This window comes from Marmota flaviventris, chromosome 15, assembly GCF_047511675.1.
Source record: "Marmota flaviventris isolate mMarFla1 chromosome 15, mMarFla1.hap1, whole genome shotgun sequence".
NCBI lineage: Eukaryota > Metazoa > Chordata > Mammalia > Rodentia > Sciuridae > Marmota > Marmota flaviventris.
The window spans coordinates 3096602-3113760 of record NC_092512.1 but is presented as its reverse complement, the minus strand read 5'-3'; the positions used below and the strand labels follow the sequence as shown (position 1 = coordinate 3113760).

Below are 17159 nucleotides of genomic sequence, written 5' to 3'. Positions count from 1 at the left end.
CAGGGAAAGCCAGAGAAACTGCATGTCCCAAAGCAGGAGGAGAGTGGCAAAAAACATATCCAACAAGGGACTTATATTGTTGACTGTAAGGAAGCTACAAATCAAAGAAAAAGCAGATCTAATTAAAAGACAAACAACAAACCAAAAAAAAAAAAACAGGTGAACCCAAATGGCCAGCAAATGCATAAGATGTGCAACCTTACTTCAGGAAAAGGCTATTTACAGCCACCAGGCATAACACTGAGAAACCACCAGGCAGGGACAGATCCTAGGAGCAGAGAAGAGGCACCTGCTAAAGTGACCACAGAAGAATAGCTGGGGCAGAAGCCAATAGCACCTGCACAGAGTCAGTGAGTCTGCTCCAGAGCTGTCTAGGCCAGGCACCCCTAGAAGTGCACTGAACAGGGGCCACCATCCATAACTGTGAAGTACTGTGACTTTAACTCCACTCTACCACTTGAGGAAGAAATGGCTCCAGAGGGCTCTTCCTGCCCCTCATTTCTATCACTGTTGCTCATAGCTGAGCCGGAGTCAATAGGGAAAGGAGACAATAAGCATGGAAACATCCTTCTCATTGTTTTGAGAGTACATGACATTTAATTGCATCTGCTTTTCTGTTTCTTCTGTGCCCTTTAACAACTTTCACACACTCAAATATCCATACAACAAAGCGCCCCCAAGAGGTATTACTTCTGACCTACTATGTCTTTTTCTTTGGCAGGGCTGGGGTGCTCCAACAGCACCCAGAGGTGCTCCAACACAAAACTCTTTGCCTAACTCTGTCGTTCCCCCCCCACACACACACTTTAGGTAGGGTTTTGCTAAACTGACTAGGCTGGCCTCAAACTTATGACCCTCTTTCCTCAACCTCTCATGTCACTAGGATTACAGGCGTGCACAGTGGCACCTGGCCAGCACAGGATCTTTTTGAAACTCTTTCCAGAGATCATGTTTCTATATTCTTCAACTATCTACACACTGACAACCCAAAGAACCTGAGCAAGAGTCTCTTTGTTCATTCAACAAATTATTTATTGACCACCTACAACAGCAGTGTGAGGAAGTTGAGGGGACTCCAAGATACCTGAAGGACAACAAAGCCCTTCTTGCTGAGCCTACAACATTCCATTTGTCAACAAATGAACCCAATTTTGTACAAAGCATAAGAGATAAGGCATATCACATTTCTTCTTTGTAGGTTCTTTATTTAGATTTTTTCCTTTAAAAAAGGTCAAAAGAAGAAGAAAATATATTAAATCTATAAATGAATTCAGTGTTGACATAAAATCAATTTATACAATACTGCTTCCTTCCTTAGTCACCACAAGACTCGGCAATCACCCTGACTCTAATTTATGCTAGCCGATTTTTCCGCACCAAAACAAAGCCTCCAGGGAATCTAACTTGTGCCTTATGCACCAGCAGGTACACATTCTCCTGATGTTTCCCAAAAGCCACACATTGACAAACCACACAAACTGCTATTTCAACACACAGCTGTTCATTTAAATCCCAAACCAAGACTCAAAAAGAACGGACGCATTTTGCTCCATCGTCTCAAATGTGGAACACCTGTGAAATCTCAAATTAAGCAAGTCACGGGTAGTGATGCATGTTTGTAATCCCAGCTACTTCAGAGGCTGAGGCAAGAGGATTCCAAGTTCCAGACCAGCCTCGACAACTTGGCAAGACCCTGTTTTAAACAAAAAATAAAAAGGGCTGGGGATATAACTCAGTGGTAAAGTGTCCTGGGTTCAGCCCCAGTACCAAAAATAAATAAATTGAGCAATATACAACTTTTGATAACTTTGAAATAATTATTATGTTCACAGAATTTAAAACTTGGGACTTAATGGGTTAAGTAGTCTCAGCATTAAAACATTCAAAATTCTTAAGTAAAACTTAATTTTCCTGCACTGAGGGTAAACTCATAAGCAAAATCTAAGTGGTAAGGAAGAGATTACACACATTTCCAAAACACCCACAGAGCAAGTTCCAACAGCATGTTGAGCTCCACCCTCAGAGACTGAGTAGGGTCAGAGGCAGGGCCTCATTTGTTCCTAATAAGTCTCCTGGTGAAGGTGTTGATCTCCTACTACTGAGAACCACTGAGACCTCATGGTACCTTCTGTAATGTGTGTAAGTTCCCTCTGAATAGCACAGTAAGACAGAGGAGAAACTCTCTAAGGAATAGCAAAATGAAAAATCTCAGGAAGCCCTTGTATCCAGATGTTTACTTTCCTGACCTGCATGAGGGTATTTTCACCTCTTACTATCAAAATGTCCTATCTGAACAGCAGCAAGGCAGAAAAAGACTTTCTGAGGAAGGTCAAAAATGAGCTGATATGGTATATAACTGGCATTAGGAAGAAAGCTACTCTCTACAGGGCTTCAGGGCTCCTAAAGCATCCAGAATCCACCTGATTAGCAAAGAACAGACTGAAGGTTCTCAACCAGTAACTGCAGATCCTTCTAAATTTTGTATCATCTTGAGCAATCCTGTCTACAGAACGTGAGATGAGTCCTAATGAATACAAGATAAATTTCTACAAGATCAATTTCTAGGGAAAAAAAAGAAAAAGAAAATTGAAAAGGGACCAGGCCATACTTTTTTCCCCGACCCAAGTTTGATGATATTAGTTATAAAGCAGTCAAAGGTAAAAATGCAGATAATCCAAGTTCTTTCCTGGTATCAAGTCCTATTGGGCTTTTAAGTGAGGTTTTTAGCCAAGGCAAACAAAACAGTAGATGACAGAGTGACAAAATTAACAGTTCTCCAATAAGTCGAACACTCATTCAACAGGCACTGTCAGACACTAAAGATGTAACAGCTGTCACTTCTGCCTTTATGGAAGACATACAATCCACTAAAAACATTTACACATGTCAAATTCTTTAACTCTTCCATCATGTGCTTTGGTCAAGAGAAAAACAGATGCAAGAAGCACCTACGTTCAGAGCAGAACCAAAACCAATGACAGCAGGAACTTGAACACTGAACATGGGGGCAGAAAGGGAATCTTGGGCACAGACAACCATAAACAGGACTTCCAAGGTTCTTGAGGCTTGGTTTTGGTCCAGTGGCCCCAAATAATGAAGTAGAATGTGTCAACTCTTAAAAGCAGAATACAATATTCTAGATTAGTGAGAATGAGTACCTTCATTTCAGAAATTCTTAGAGGAGTAATGTGTTTAACTATAGACACTCAGATTTTCTACAAAGGGCTCACATCTGTGTGAGAAGAAACCTGCAACCATGTCTCCTTGCTTCCCACAAAACCCTGTCGCCTGTAAACACAAACCCAAGAAGAGCCACCCAAATCCACCCTGGAGATAGAGGCTACTAAAGTATGTCCTTTGACAAACAGCATCAATCGCCACTCCACATGTTGTTTATTTGTATTTAACTAATTCTAGTTGGTCTAAAATGTTTACTTATGCTATGCTAGAGGTTCAAGTCCCACAAATGTCAGATTCCAACAGGTACTGTAATTATCTAAACTTCCAGACACAGCGATTTACAGTAGCCTCTTACCTACTACTTGGTAAGACTGGGTTAAAATGCTGCTTTCCAGCCCTGCCAGCCCCAGGGCAGCCAGAGCTCCCCCACTGGGCACCGGGGGCCAGGGTAAGGTGACCTGGACAACCTACTCTAACTTGAATGTAGTGCTTCCTGTGTACAAGGAGGATGGCAACAGCACCTGAAACCCTAGAGTTCCCATGGGGGACAGATAAGGTCAACACCTGGGCTCAGGTGTGGCACAGTCCAGAGCCTCTCCCATGTTTCACTAAGCTACACAAAGGCAATAACTCTACCACTCTACCAAAGCTTGACCTATCCACACAGGAGCCCCATAGTATGATGCTTCTTCCCCTACCACTGGATCATATTCTAATTATAGCTTCAGTCAGTTTACTGTGTCTAAAAATGTAGTTATAATAAGGCTTAAATACTATTTTAACTGATTATAACCAAGGTTGGTAGCAGAACACCTTCATGTTCTTAAAGAGGTGAACTTTGAGTGATGTTTCTGGTGTTTTTCTCTTAAGCTTCCAGCTGCTTAAGATGGGAACAAGGCCATTTATGTGGCAGAAACCTGTATTCCCATTTTTGTCCCTAAACCACTTCATTAGTGTTAATGCAGGTCAGAATATAAGCATATTAGCTAAAAATCCCATTAAAACTGAAAAGCTGATCTATATATGCTTATCTAGGTTTTATTTCCATAGAACCCAGAAAAATGAAAAAAAATGCTATAGATTGTACACATCATAATCAGAAACACATTTAAGGAACTCTCAATAAAATCTGGCACAATTCCTAAGAGTTTGTACCAGAACTGGGAGACAAATCTCACCTCTCTAGCACTAGGCTGCCTTCTGACAGTAATGAAATGAAATAAACTTTTGCCAAAATGATGGCAGAGAGAAAAAGCAAAAAAAACTAACATAATCCACTACTAAATACAACTCAGGGAAAAGACAAAAAATAACTTCATGGTGTATTTGATAACCTCAGTGGGCCGTAGTTCACCTGAGTCAGAGGCGGCCCTGACAGTCACCACTTCCTATTCCAGCCTCAGCAACGGTAAGCACCCCAGATATTTGAATGCATTCAGAAACCACCTAATTCAAATAAGGTCACTTATTTTGCTGAATTTAAAATCCTTTAAATTTTTTACATTTTAAATAATTTACACAAGTATCAGTAATTTTTTTTAATTTTTTTAACCAAAAAAATTCAATTCACAAATATTAAAATGGCATTTTTTTCCCCATGCATACAAGGAGGATTAACTCCAGGGGCACTTCCCACTAGCCACATTCCCAGCGCCCCTTTTTTTTTTAATTCTGAGGCAGGGTCTTGCTAAGTCTCTGAGGCTGGTTTTGAACTTGTCATCCTCCTGCCACTGGGAATATAGGTGTGTACCACCATGCCTGGCCATAAATTTTAATTTATTGAAATGTAAAGCAAGAAATGTTCTAGGTGAAAATTTGTCAAAACCGAAAATGCTTAACTTCAAAACAGATGAATATATTTTATTAACACTTTTGATGGCATCTTTTGTAACAACACAATTTTTAATTATTTTCTCAAAATTAAGACACTATAAAATATAGGGGGAAAGTTTTCATAAAATATTTAGAAGGCTAGGGTTTGTAGCTCAGTGGCAAAATGCTTGCTTAGCACATTTGAGGCACTGGGTTTGATCCTCAGCACCACATAAAAAATAAATTAATTAAATAAAGGCATTGCATCCATCTACAACTAAAAATTCTTTTTTTAAATATTTAGAGATGTGAACAAAGATCCCACCTCTCTAACTCAAATCATCATCCAATTTTCAAAAATTTTTTATTATAAAATAGTGTAATATACTGCTCCTTCTGCAACATAATTTTAAAAAGCTTTTTTTTTTTTTTAATGAATACCTTTATTGATTTATTTTTATGTCGTGCTGAGGACTGACCCAGTGCCTCATGCGCGCTGGACAAGCACTCTATCACTGAGCTACACACTAGCCCAAGCAGCTACCTTTAGTAATATGATTTTCTTCAACAATTTCTTCAACTTCCTAGTGAGAAAAGTTACCTGACCAGCTCACGAGCATGGTCATGAGGACTGAGGCTGAGTTACATAACTTCCAGCAACAGGCATGGAGCTCTGTTGAAGCCACAGGATCCCCCTGTCTTCTAACCCTACTCCAGCCAGGGGCTGCCCTCAAGAGAGGCTGCTGAAGCCCCATCAACTCTAGGAGCTTGAACCCAGTATTCTTTGCCCCAAACCGTTAAGAACAGTTGTGAATTATCCTGAGGACCTGATTCTGATGCTTTGCTAATGCCATCGTTGGCTCCTTTCAAATACAATCATCTTTTATTTGAAAGTGACAACAAATTCTTTAGCAGAAAATACTATAATATTGATCCTGATGTTTTGCTTCTCTGGCATTTAGTAAACTAAGTGTTCAAAAGCGATTCAGCTTGTTTTTTCTTACAAGGACAGCCATTAATACACAACACTTATATTAATGAAGATATGGAATACAAACGTCCTTAAAAAGTTTCCTCTGGGCTCAGGACGCAGCTCCGTGGTATTGTGCTGGCCTAGCGTGTGCAAGGCCCTGGGTTCATCCCCAGAAAAAGTTTCCTGTTTAGTTATTGTAGGGATTTTTTAGTTACCTCAAGACAACCAGATGAATATATCATCTATACTGTATCACAACAAAAATAAGTTGAATGCTACTTTGTATCTTGTAATCACTTCATCCATAAACTTTGTTTCAGTCTTCAGAGGTTTTCCCAGACGCGGCCACGGATTCAGAATGTTTGATAGCCTTTCGAAATGAGTAGTTTCTACTACCCGTTTTACAAATAAATTCGAGTGAGGCTCTGGTATTTCATGTCAACGGACTATTTTCACCAACATGAAAACATTTACAGTCTAAGTAAAAATCTCGGTGACGAGAGAAGTCTCAAATACAAACCCCGCAAACTCCTACACTGCATTGTGCTGGAGCCGACTCCCACCCAGCTCCCACCCGCTCCCCTAACTACAACATCACTATTATCGCAGTCTCACTGCCAAAACCCAGCTGCAGGCTAACTAGGCAAGAATGAGACACTGTTGAAATGGCTCTAAGGAAAACAAAAAACAAAAAAACTTTATCCCCGGTGCATTTTCTACAAAATCCTGCAATGATACGAAGCCGGGTGAGCACGCCCCGTTTCCCTGGGCGGGAAGGGGTGCCACCGCAGCAGCCCACCGAGGAGGCCGGCCCGGCCCGGCTCGGGCGGCGCGCGGACTTGGGCGGCGGCGGCAGGAAACTTGGGCGGCACAAAGCCGCGGGCTCGGCGCGCGGCGCTCGAAGGACGCCCGGGCGCCGGGACGCGAGGACGGCGCCGGCCCGAGCCGGGCTTCCCTCGTCCTCCTCCCCGTCTCCCCTTTTGTTTTTCAGGTTTTCGGTCCCTCTGGCGGAAGCCGGCCCGACCTCCCCGCGCCCTCCCGCGCCCCGCGCCGGGCCTCCCCGCGCCTGAGGCCCCATCCCGCCGAGCGCCCCGCCGAGGGCCCCGCGCGCCCAGCAGCCTCAAGTCCCCGTCGCTCCGGCCTCCGCGCCCGCAGGCCACCCCCGCCGCCCCACGTCCCCGGCCTCCTCTCCTCCGAGGGCGACCGGGGGGAAGCCGCCCGCACCGCGGACGCGGCCGCGCTCCGCCCTCCGCCCCCACGACCACCGAGGCCCGGCCGTGCCCCGCACTCACCGGCTCGGCGAGCGCGAGGCTGAGCGGAGGCGGCGGCGGGGCGGCGCCGGCGACAGCGGCCGCGCTCCCTCCCACGCGCACGCCCGGCGCACGGCGGTCCAGCCGGCGGCGGGCTCGCGCCCTCGGGCCGTGCTGAGTCGGCGCGGGCCCGCGCGTGCGCCGTGCCTGTTGAGCCCCGCCGCGCCTCTCGTCCGCGCATGCGCCCCGTGGCCCGCGCATGCCCAGACGGCGCCGTGCCCGGGTCTAGGGTGGCCGGGGCAGCGCGGGCGTGGCGCCGCCCAGGAAAGCCCTGGCGGAGGTAGCGGCTCAAATCAACTTCTGGAGGCCCTTGAGTCGCGAGCCCCAAAGCAGCCGCTCCCCGGCCGCACCACCCTGGCCAGGGGCTCGTGGACCCCTTTTGCAGATACAGAAACTGAGGCTTGGATATTCTTTTAATGGCATCATAGCTAATGCTGGGCTGTGCCAAGATTAGAACTTGGAGGGAAGCTCTGACTGGGGTTGGAAGCCCAGCTGGACAGATTTATCCAAATGATCGCCTGCGGGGAATTGACCCGGGCCACTTGCACCTCTTTTCCCTTCCACTCCCCTGGGTCTTGAGTCAGGAGGATTCTCCCGGCATTGCAAGGACAGAGGGTCCCCACCTGGGAATCATCGCCAGGCTCAGGCCTTCTGGGATGGGGGCAGTTTGGGAGAGGAGCTGACTGGAACGGAATGTGGGGTGTAGGGTTAGGGGAACCACAGAAGGTGAGGTTGGAAAGATTGAAGGTGGTGAGGGGACCAAGACCTGCTTAGGGGCCTGAAACTTACTCTTTAGGTGGCGGAAGCCTCCGGCCGGTTTTAAGCAGGAAGTGATAACTGATTTATGAAAAAAAAATCACTCTGGCATCCTTGTGGTAGGAAATGAAACCAGAAGCAGGGCAATTTTCATTTTTATGGTGACAGTTTGAGTCTCACCGCAAGTCAGCGGGCAGGACAGGCACATAGTCCTTTAGAAAGGTAAGCCCCCAGAAGCATCATCCCTTTCTCAGGAGCAGTAGTTCCACTCAGTAGGACAGGTATAATAAAATGTTTTTGTTTAGCAAGATTTTGTCATATTTAACTGTTCATTTTTATTGTTCTTTAGTGAAATATATGAAGGTTAGGGTTTTGTTCCTTGTGTTTTACTTCATTTAAATTGTAAAGGATTTTGTCTCCAAAGGGCAGCTCAGGGCCTTTTGCACTGGGCTCTGGGGCGGGGAAGGGGGGACTTTTTGTTCCCTCACTCACTTAGTAGATACCACCTCCTTGATGTCAACTGACCACTCTGTAATAAGAACTACTCAGCCAGGTACTGTGTACCCATGCCTGTAATCCCAGCTACTGTGGAAGCTGAGGCAGAGGATCCTAAATTCAAGGTCAACCTTAACTACTTAGACCTTGTCTCAAAATGAAAAACTAAAAGGTCTGGGGCTGTAGCTCAGAGATGGTGCACCCCTGGGTTCAGTCCCCAGTAGGGGGGTGGTGTGCACCCACTCTTGGTTCCATCCTCTTACACGCTCCCCCACCCCTCACTCTGCTCTTGTTCTCCAAGGGTCCTATTATTCACCCAACCCAACACTGTGTTCTTGTGTTCCCAATTGTCTCCCCTTTACTAGAACGTTAGATTTATTAGAGCAGGGCCTTTGTTTTGTTCCCTAGTGGATCCTTGGCACATAATAAATATTTGTTGAGTGACTGAATGAAGCTTTGGATGAGGCGAAGTGAGAAGTATAAGAAGAGTATGGGCAGTGGGGGAGGGGAGCAAAGGCAGGACAGGCATGGGGGAGGGGTTGCTCTCAGTGGGGTAGATGGAGAAGGACCACCAATTCTCTGACACCTCTCCCTAGTTATTCAGTCCCTGATCTGGACAGATCTTGTAACTTGCTTTGACCAATAGAATGTAGCACAAGTGCCATGGTACAAATGCTGAAGCCAGGCAGCATCCTTTCCATCCTCTTAGGCCAGCCCAAGCCAACACGTGAGCAAGCCGTGTGGGAGAGATCTGAGGAGCCGCAGCCAGCAAGCTGCCAACTGCCAGGCATGTGAGTGAGGTGGCTACAGCAGGCCTCCCGGCCCTAGCCGAGCCATCAGCCAGTTGCAGCAACATGAGGCTGGGAGAAAAGAGTGAAGAGCTGCCCAGCTGAATCAGCACACACTGCCAAACCTCAGAATTGTGAGCAAATAAAGTGCATGTGGCTTTAGGCCTCTGGGGTTTGGGGTAGTTTGTTACACAATAGATAAGTGACACATCCTTGTTCCTGGACCTGCCATGTTCATATGAAATCAGTATTCTTTAATGGCAGCTTTAATTCTTCTTAATAGGGAAAGTCAGGAAGCGATGGAAATGGGATAGGCAAACAGAAACAGCAGAAAGTGGAGACAAGCTAGGTAGTCATGGGCTTTCTGATCTTTTCTCTTGGCCTTCTTTGGGTGCTTGATACCTCAAGCTCAGGAATCAGATGGATATTGGTGCCAATCCAGGCCCAAGTTCACCCATTCGCCAGCTGTTGGGCCCTGGATAGGAAGTTTAACGTCTGAGTCTCTGTTTCTCATCTGTAAAATGGGGCTTGTACAGGATCTACATTAAAAACAGATGGCTGTGGAGAGGAAGAGAGCCAAACTCATACAGTATCAGAGTGCCTGGTGTATGAAGGCCACTGGGGAGCATAGCAATAGTATGTGGGTTACTCATAACCAGAATGGGGATGGAGGGGATGTTCAAAGGCTACCAGCATGTGGTATTTGGAGGGCTGTCCTGTCCTCCATTCCTAACCTCAGAGCAGCCCTGCCATGGGGACCCTGTTGTCATCACCCCCATTTCATGAATGTGAAAAAAAGAATGAGTCTGGTAGCAGGGCTGGAACCCTTTCCCCAGCAGTCTCTGCTGTATTCAAACCCAGACAAGAAACAAAACAGAGCACAATTTGACTTCTCCCTTCCGGCCCTGTACCAGATGGGCCAAGTGCTGCCCTTGAGAAGGAAGCTTTCAGGAGAGACTTCCTGTATGTTGGCAGAGCAATTTCACTGAGCCCTGGTGGCTGTTCCCCTTGAAAAGTCTCCTGACTCCCTGGTCTGGTTGATGAACCCCCCATAGTGAGGAAGCAGAAATACAAATACATGGCTGGGTGCACAGTAATGAGGGTGTGGAAGCTGGGGAGACACCGAGGCCTGTGTTACAGGGTGCATCACGCCTCTGAGCACCCTGCAGACCCCTCTGAAGAAGCTGGAATGAGAGAAAGTGAGACCCAGAAGACAGTGTCAGTATTCCTAACTGACACTGGTCCAGTAAGATGTCACATAGCCAGGGATCCTGGCCTTCAAGTTTAAAAATTCAGGGAGGAGAGAGCAGGGAGCAGCCGGATGGCGCTTCCCCGGGAGACAACTCAGTGGTCCCTAACAGGCTACTCAATCTCTCTGCCTGTCACCTTCCTATCTGGAAAATGGGAAGAGCGGGGAAAGTACGCCCCAGGAAAAACGGACCCAAAGAGGGACCCCTTGGCCCTGGATCTGTTCCCCTCAACCCTAGGTATAGACCAAGCCAGGCTACAACCACCAAGAACATTCAGACCATGATCACTGAGCCCTATACTTGCAGGATGTCTAGACTACATATGCAGGTTTTGCTACAATTTGGAAATTTCACCCTCCATGGAAATGAAATGGACAGGTACGGAGATGTGTAGCTACTTACTCTTGAATGGGGAGGCACACCCACCAGCAGTGCCAGGAGGGCCTGCAGTGGGTGCCCTTGCCTACCCCCTGCACCATCAGGTATTCCAGGGCCCTCTGATACAGGGGGCACTCACTGGGCCTCCTCCACTTCTCACCTCCACCCATTTCCTCCAAAGGCGCCCTGAATGAGAGCTAGCAGATGCTACCTGGAGATGCAGGCCTACAGCAGGACCCAACCCCACAGTGTTCCCAGGGGTGCTGCTCCCTGGCCTGGGCCCCATACCCACTCCTACCCACCCACCCACCCCATCCCCCAAAACATATTCACACAGAGAGTCACAGGAAACCATCCCCTCGTCAGGGCTCAGCAGGTCCAGGCCAGGGACGAACCCCATCCCCCGCTTGACCTGGAAATTATAGTTGGGGCTCAATCACACAGTTCATCCAGACCTGTCATGTTTTCTGGATAATTCTGCTCCAAACCATTATCTCATTTATCAGAGGGCCCTGGAACAGCTGGTGGGGTGGGGGTATCTGCATGAGCAGAGGAGCTGGGACACCTGCTCTACAGTTGGATAAACTGAGGCCAGAAGGTGTAGCTCCCCAGGGAGTCAATGGCAGAGCCAGGATTCACATCCAACTTGTCTGGCCGTGCTCTGTAGCCTTTGTGTCCTGCTGGGTCTTCGTGCCTGAGGAGAGGGCGACCAGGCCGTGAGTAGCTGTACCTGTCCTCCAGGCCATGAGATTGTGCAGCTCTCTTCACTGTGTGAAGACCGCCAGCTGCAGGGCCTCTCTGCCCTGGTCTCCTGCAGCATGGCTGGAACTCAGTTCTTGGTGGGGTCCTTTGTTCTGATCAGCATCGAATCCTCATTACAAGAGTGTCCTCTGGTTGTAAGAGTCAAATTCAACAGAAGCTGTGTGCTTTCACGATTTCCAGTTTTTAAAACTTAAACAGACCACGGCTTTGAAGAGTTCCCATTTCTGCCGCCTTCTCAGCCTCGCTTTTCTTTTCTGGGCCCCTGTCTGTGTTTTCCATCTCTGTCCTGATCTGAACTTGCACTGTTTCCTAGTGGCAGGGAGCACTGCTGCTTGCCCTGCCTGTGATGAAGGAGCAGCTCTTTTTCCTTCTAATCATCGTGGACTCATACTTTTGTAAAATGCAATAAGAATCAAATTACTACAAATAAAAGAAAAAATTGAAAAGCAAAGACATACAGAATATAACCCCAATTTTATTTATTTATTTTTTTGTATGCCAGGGATCAAGCCCAGGGCCTCCCGCATACTAGGTAAGTGCTCTACCACTGAGCTACATTTCTAGCCCCTCTGATTTTTATCATTAGTTTCAAAACAACTTTCAAATTGTTTCGAAAGTTTCTGAAACTCTTTGGGGTTCAAAGTCAGGGGCACTCAACCACTGAACCACATCCCCAGCCCTATTTTGTATTTTTTAGAGACAGGGTCTCAATGAGTTGCTTAGTGCCTTGCCATTGCTGAGGCTGGCTTTGAACTCTCAATCCTCCTGTCTCAGCCTCCAGAGCTGCTGGGATTACAGGCATGCGCTACCACACCCAGCAGTTTCTGAAACTCCTAATGCCTGTACTCATTCCATGGAATTAATAAGAGTGTATAGGCCAGTGGTGGTTCCAGGAACCACACTGTGAGCAGCATTAATCAGAAGGATTAAAAAATAAGGTCCGGTGCTCGCTTCGGCAGCACATATACTAAAATTGGAACGATACAGAGAAGATTAGCATGGCCCCTGCGCAAGGATGATCTGCAAATTCGTGAAGCGTTCCATATTTTTTTTGTAATGTTTTGAACAACCAATAAAAAAAATCTAAAAAAAAAAAAATAATAAGGTCCAACTATGTTCAAAGTCTGTACATCTGAGCACATTTTCCCCAAAACAGAATACATAAAGGCGGTGTGTACAACTACTGCATGTGTATGCACACACGCAATCTTAGCGCAGAGAGCATTGTTGAATATTGCAATGGGTGGTTGTTCTTCAACCACAGTGTTGCGTGAGGTAGCGATGATGCTGCACAACTACACATACTAATAATCATTAAATTCTAAATTTTTTACCAAAAAAAAAAAGTTAAAGCAAGAATGCCATCATGGAACCACAGGATCAGGCTGAGTGAGGCAACCTGGGGGAGCCCTTTCCTCCCAGCTCTGCTTCTTATACTGTTTTCCCTGAGTCAGCAAAAACATCCCATGAGCACCAGTTTTTGTCCTGCACCCTCAACCAGCTGGGCAGAAAATCCTGCCTCTTTTCCAGCATTTTTGGTCAAACTCTCATTGCCTTTGGTTGGGTGGGTTTGGATCCTGTGCCTGCCCTGGGACTAGGAGTAGAGCTGGCCTCTCCCAAATCACAGGGACCTAAACTTGAAAGGGTTGTTGCCAGTGGGAAGAGAAGGAAGATGACAGCCTAAGCACAGAGACAGCCATCATACACGTCTTCTGGTGATCAGACCCTGCTTTTCCCTCAGGAACTTGACCATACATTTCACAGGGTCCCGATGGGTCATTAAACCTGAGCCCAACTTGGGCCTCCTTCCTAAGCACTTGACTCTCTCCCAGGAATGGGATTCTGGAGGCTCACAAAAAGCTGTGGCGCTTCCAGGGGGAGGGTTCCAGAGCTTGTCCTGCCTGGCACGTTCAGAGCTCACCTGGCTGCACCTTTCCGACAGTTCAGTGAGTTGTGCTGCATCCCCTGCTTTACGGTTTCCCTTAGATTAACCGCTCAGTATCTTCCGATGATGCTGGGTGATGGCGAGACCCACCACAGGTGGCTGCAGGGTCACTGCCAACATGACACACTGAGCACATTGTAAGCCCTCAGTTACTAACAGATACTGGTACTGGTGTTCTTCCCCCAGCTGTCTTGGGGAGACCACTTTTGCTTTTTTTTTTTTTTTCTTGGCACTGGGGATTGAACTCAGGGGCACTCAACCCCTGAGCCACATCCCCAGCCCTTATTTCTTCTCCCTCAGGATATCAGTTGCTTAGTGCCTTACTTTTGCTGAGGCTGGCTTTGAACTCATGATCCTCCTGCCTCAGCCTTCCAAGATGCTGGGATTACAGGTGTGCACTACCACGCCCGGCACTTTTTCTTTTCAATAGACTTTATTTTTTAGAGCAGTCTTAGATTTACCAAAAAATCAAAACACCGGGACAGAGTTCCCACACACACCTCACCAGTTTCCCCATTACTACTTCTTACATTAGAGTGATATGTTTGTTACAATTAATTGACAAGCATCGGTGATCTGTTATTATAGAGGTCCGTGGTGTGTTCCATGTGGCCTTTGTTTTTACCAAACATCCTTTTCCTCTTCCAGGATGCCATGTGACATCCAGTCATCACATCACCACTGGCATTGGCTGTTCCTCACACTTCCCTTGTTTTTTGATAAATGGAGTTTTGGAGGGTACCATTTAGGTGCTTCCTTGTTTTTCGCACCTTTTATTGGTGCATTACAGTTGTACATAATAGTGGGATTTATTGTTACGTATTCAGCCATGCACACAAGATGAGATATAACAATGAAATCTGGCCCAGCACTTCATTCCCTGCACTCCCCCTTTCCCTCTCCTCTTCCCTCCCCCATCCCTTTTCTCCACTCTATTGATCTTCTTTGGTTTCCATGAGATTCCCCCACACCTCTCTTTTCTTTTTTCCTCTCTAGCTTCCACATAAAGAGAAAACAGATGACCCCTGACCCTCTGAGTTTGATTTATTTTGCTTAATATAATGTTCTCAGGTTCCAGCCATTTTCCTGCAAATTACATAATTTTATTTTCCTTCATGGCTGAATAAAACTCCATTGTGTATATATATACCACATCATCTTTATCCATTCATTCATTGATGGCTGGTTCCAGAGTTTGGCTGTTGTGAATTGTGCTGCTATAAACATGGGTATGTGTGTATCACTGTTGTGATTTAATTCTTTAGGGTAAATACCAAGATTGGTTCAGATGAGTCGTAAGGTGGTTCCACGCCTAGACTTTTGAGAAACCTCCATACTGATTTCCATAGTGGTTGTACTAATTTACAATCTCACCAACAGTGTAAAAATGTTCCCTTTTCTCCACTTCCTCTCCAGCATTTATTATTGTTTGTATTCTTGATGACTGCCACTCTGACCCATGTGAGATGAAATCTCAGTGTAGTTGTGATTGGCATTTTCCTAATTGCTGAAGATGTTGAACATTTTCTCATGTATTTGTTGGCCATTTGTATTTCTTGTTTTAAAAAAGGGTCTGTTAATATATTTGCCCATTTATTAATCGTCTTTATTATTTTTTTTTGGTGTTAAGCTTTTTCTAGATATTGGTTAGGTGCTTTGTAGATGAGTCCTTGTTGGAATCTGTCTGATGTCCATGATAAGAAGAGATGATTGGTCATTGAGAAAAGACCCAGAGGGATACTGCCATGACATCACATCCTTCGGTCAACATAACTTGTGACTGTTGATGTTGGTCTTGATCACCTGGCCAAGGTGGCATCCATGGGGTCTGCCCACTGCAGTGTGCTCTCCCCAAGACCCTTCCAAACCAGACTTTGGGAGGAAGTCAGAGAGCAATGCTTCCTGCCTTGAGGGCAGAGTTTCTGCAGAGGTGATTCAGAGCTCTCCTGCAGGGGAGAGTTATTTCTTCTCCCTCATTTGTTAATTTACTCAACCATTGGTATCTGTACAGACTCATGGATTGTTTTTTATGTTTTTATTTTTTGCTTTGAGTAATAATTGCTACTCTATTTATTTAATATATTTATTCCAGGAACAATGTTAACATCCAAAATACCTTCAAGTCTGACATCATCCATCAAACTCAGGCCTGGGTTTGGCAGGCAGTAGGAGCATCTCTGCCTCATGGCAGGAAATTAGCCCTGGTAACACATCTAACTCTGCTCTGTGCATGAAAAGAGCCAGGTAGGCAGCGGGCCTGTGGGAAGAGATTGATGGATCTGGTTATAGAGCCTGAAGCCACCTCTGCCCCCTGTGTCTGCAACCTGCCTGCACTCCTTCAAACCACATGCACCAAGCCCCTCGGACACACTGCATGGGAGCTATACACCCGGCTGTCTGGTGGGAAGCAGACAGGTAAAAAGGAACTGTGACACAGAGCCATCTAAGACATGTTGCCACAAAGATGATGATTGTGTTGAGTCTCAAGAGGAGACAAAATCAGGGAAGGACATTCTGGTCAAGGGCACAGCATGTCTCCTTAGGGAGGCACACAAGCTCCATTGGGTCAGGAACAAGGCACACGAGACATTGTGCCTGGGTGTGGGTTTGGACTAAAGAGGGCACAATGGCTGGGAGTGGGATCCATGGAGCCTCCTAGCAATAGAAGCCTGCCTGGGGCCTTCAACGAAGGGGTTTCCCTGGAAAGGAAGCTTCCCCAGGTTGACGCCCTCTATGGGTAACAGAGGCCCTCCTGCAAGAGGGAAAAAAAGGTTTTATTCTGTTCTGTGAACACAGTCCAGAGAAAGAAAAGAGAACTGGTATGGAAATTCCATAAGTCAGCAGAGCCCCAGGCTCTTCCTGTTTCTGCTCCACCATATCTGATTTCCTCTCTCAGATCACATCAAGGTCTAAGACGGCTGCCAGAGCCCCACATTCCATGAAGCAGGAAAGAAGAGAGACTCCTTGGTACACATTCTCCCCAAACCACCCAGACCTCCTTACATCCCGTGTGGCCACACCAGATTTGAAGAAAATGGGAAATAAAATGTTTTAGCCAGTAAATCCTGGATACTGGGCAGGTGCTAGGGGGCCTTCTGGGGACCAGGCAGGAGAAATGAACAGGGAAGGACCCCACTCCCCTGGTGCATATCACCAGGAATGCATTATTATAGCAATCTCATCTTCCCTTCCCTACTCAGGACTGAGACTCCCATAGGTGCATCACTTGAGTGAAGAGGTCATGTAACTATGTCCTGGAGATTCCTGTTCAGTCCCTGCATTCGGAGTAGCAGCCTGTAGGAGGGAAGTTGGTGTGGGGCAGCCACAAAGGGCAAACATCTTCCACGGATCCACCACTGGATTCCTCTTCTAGAGGATGTCCATCTCCTGGGGTCCACAGCTGCCCAGAGCCTTCCAGACCAGGCTCCTGCTCCCTTCCCAAGATTTCCCCACTCTCCTCTTGAGGTATATCCCCAGCCCTCTGCATTCTCTTCCACGGTCTCCTCTCCA

General features: G+C 46.6%; 1 protein-coding gene and 1 non-coding gene across 8 annotated transcripts in view; one reads left to right on the top strand and one right to left on the bottom strand.

Annotated features, from left to right (window-relative positions):
- The window catches only part of Ptk2 (protein tyrosine kinase 2), a 228658-nt gene extending 221293 nt beyond the window's left edge, over window positions 1–7365 (bottom strand). For 5 of the 7 annotated variants that reach the window (XM_071602090.1, XM_071602091.1, XM_071602092.1 and 2 more), the window contains exon 1: window positions 7258–7339. The gene's annotated coding sequence lies outside the window, so the exon portion shown is untranslated. Of the gene's footprint in view, window positions 1–7257 lie in introns of all 7 variants that reach the window. The other 2 variants (XM_071602094.1, XM_071602095.1) reach the window with 1 other exon arrangement.
- A 5282-nt stretch (window positions 7366–12647) lies between these two features.
- Window positions 12648–12754, top strand: LOC114106475 (U6 spliceosomal RNA). Its single transcript, XR_003585198.2, has one exon. It is a non-coding gene; the product is annotated as a U6 spliceosomal RNA (small nuclear RNA).
- Window positions 12755–17159: the final 4405 nt, after the last annotated feature.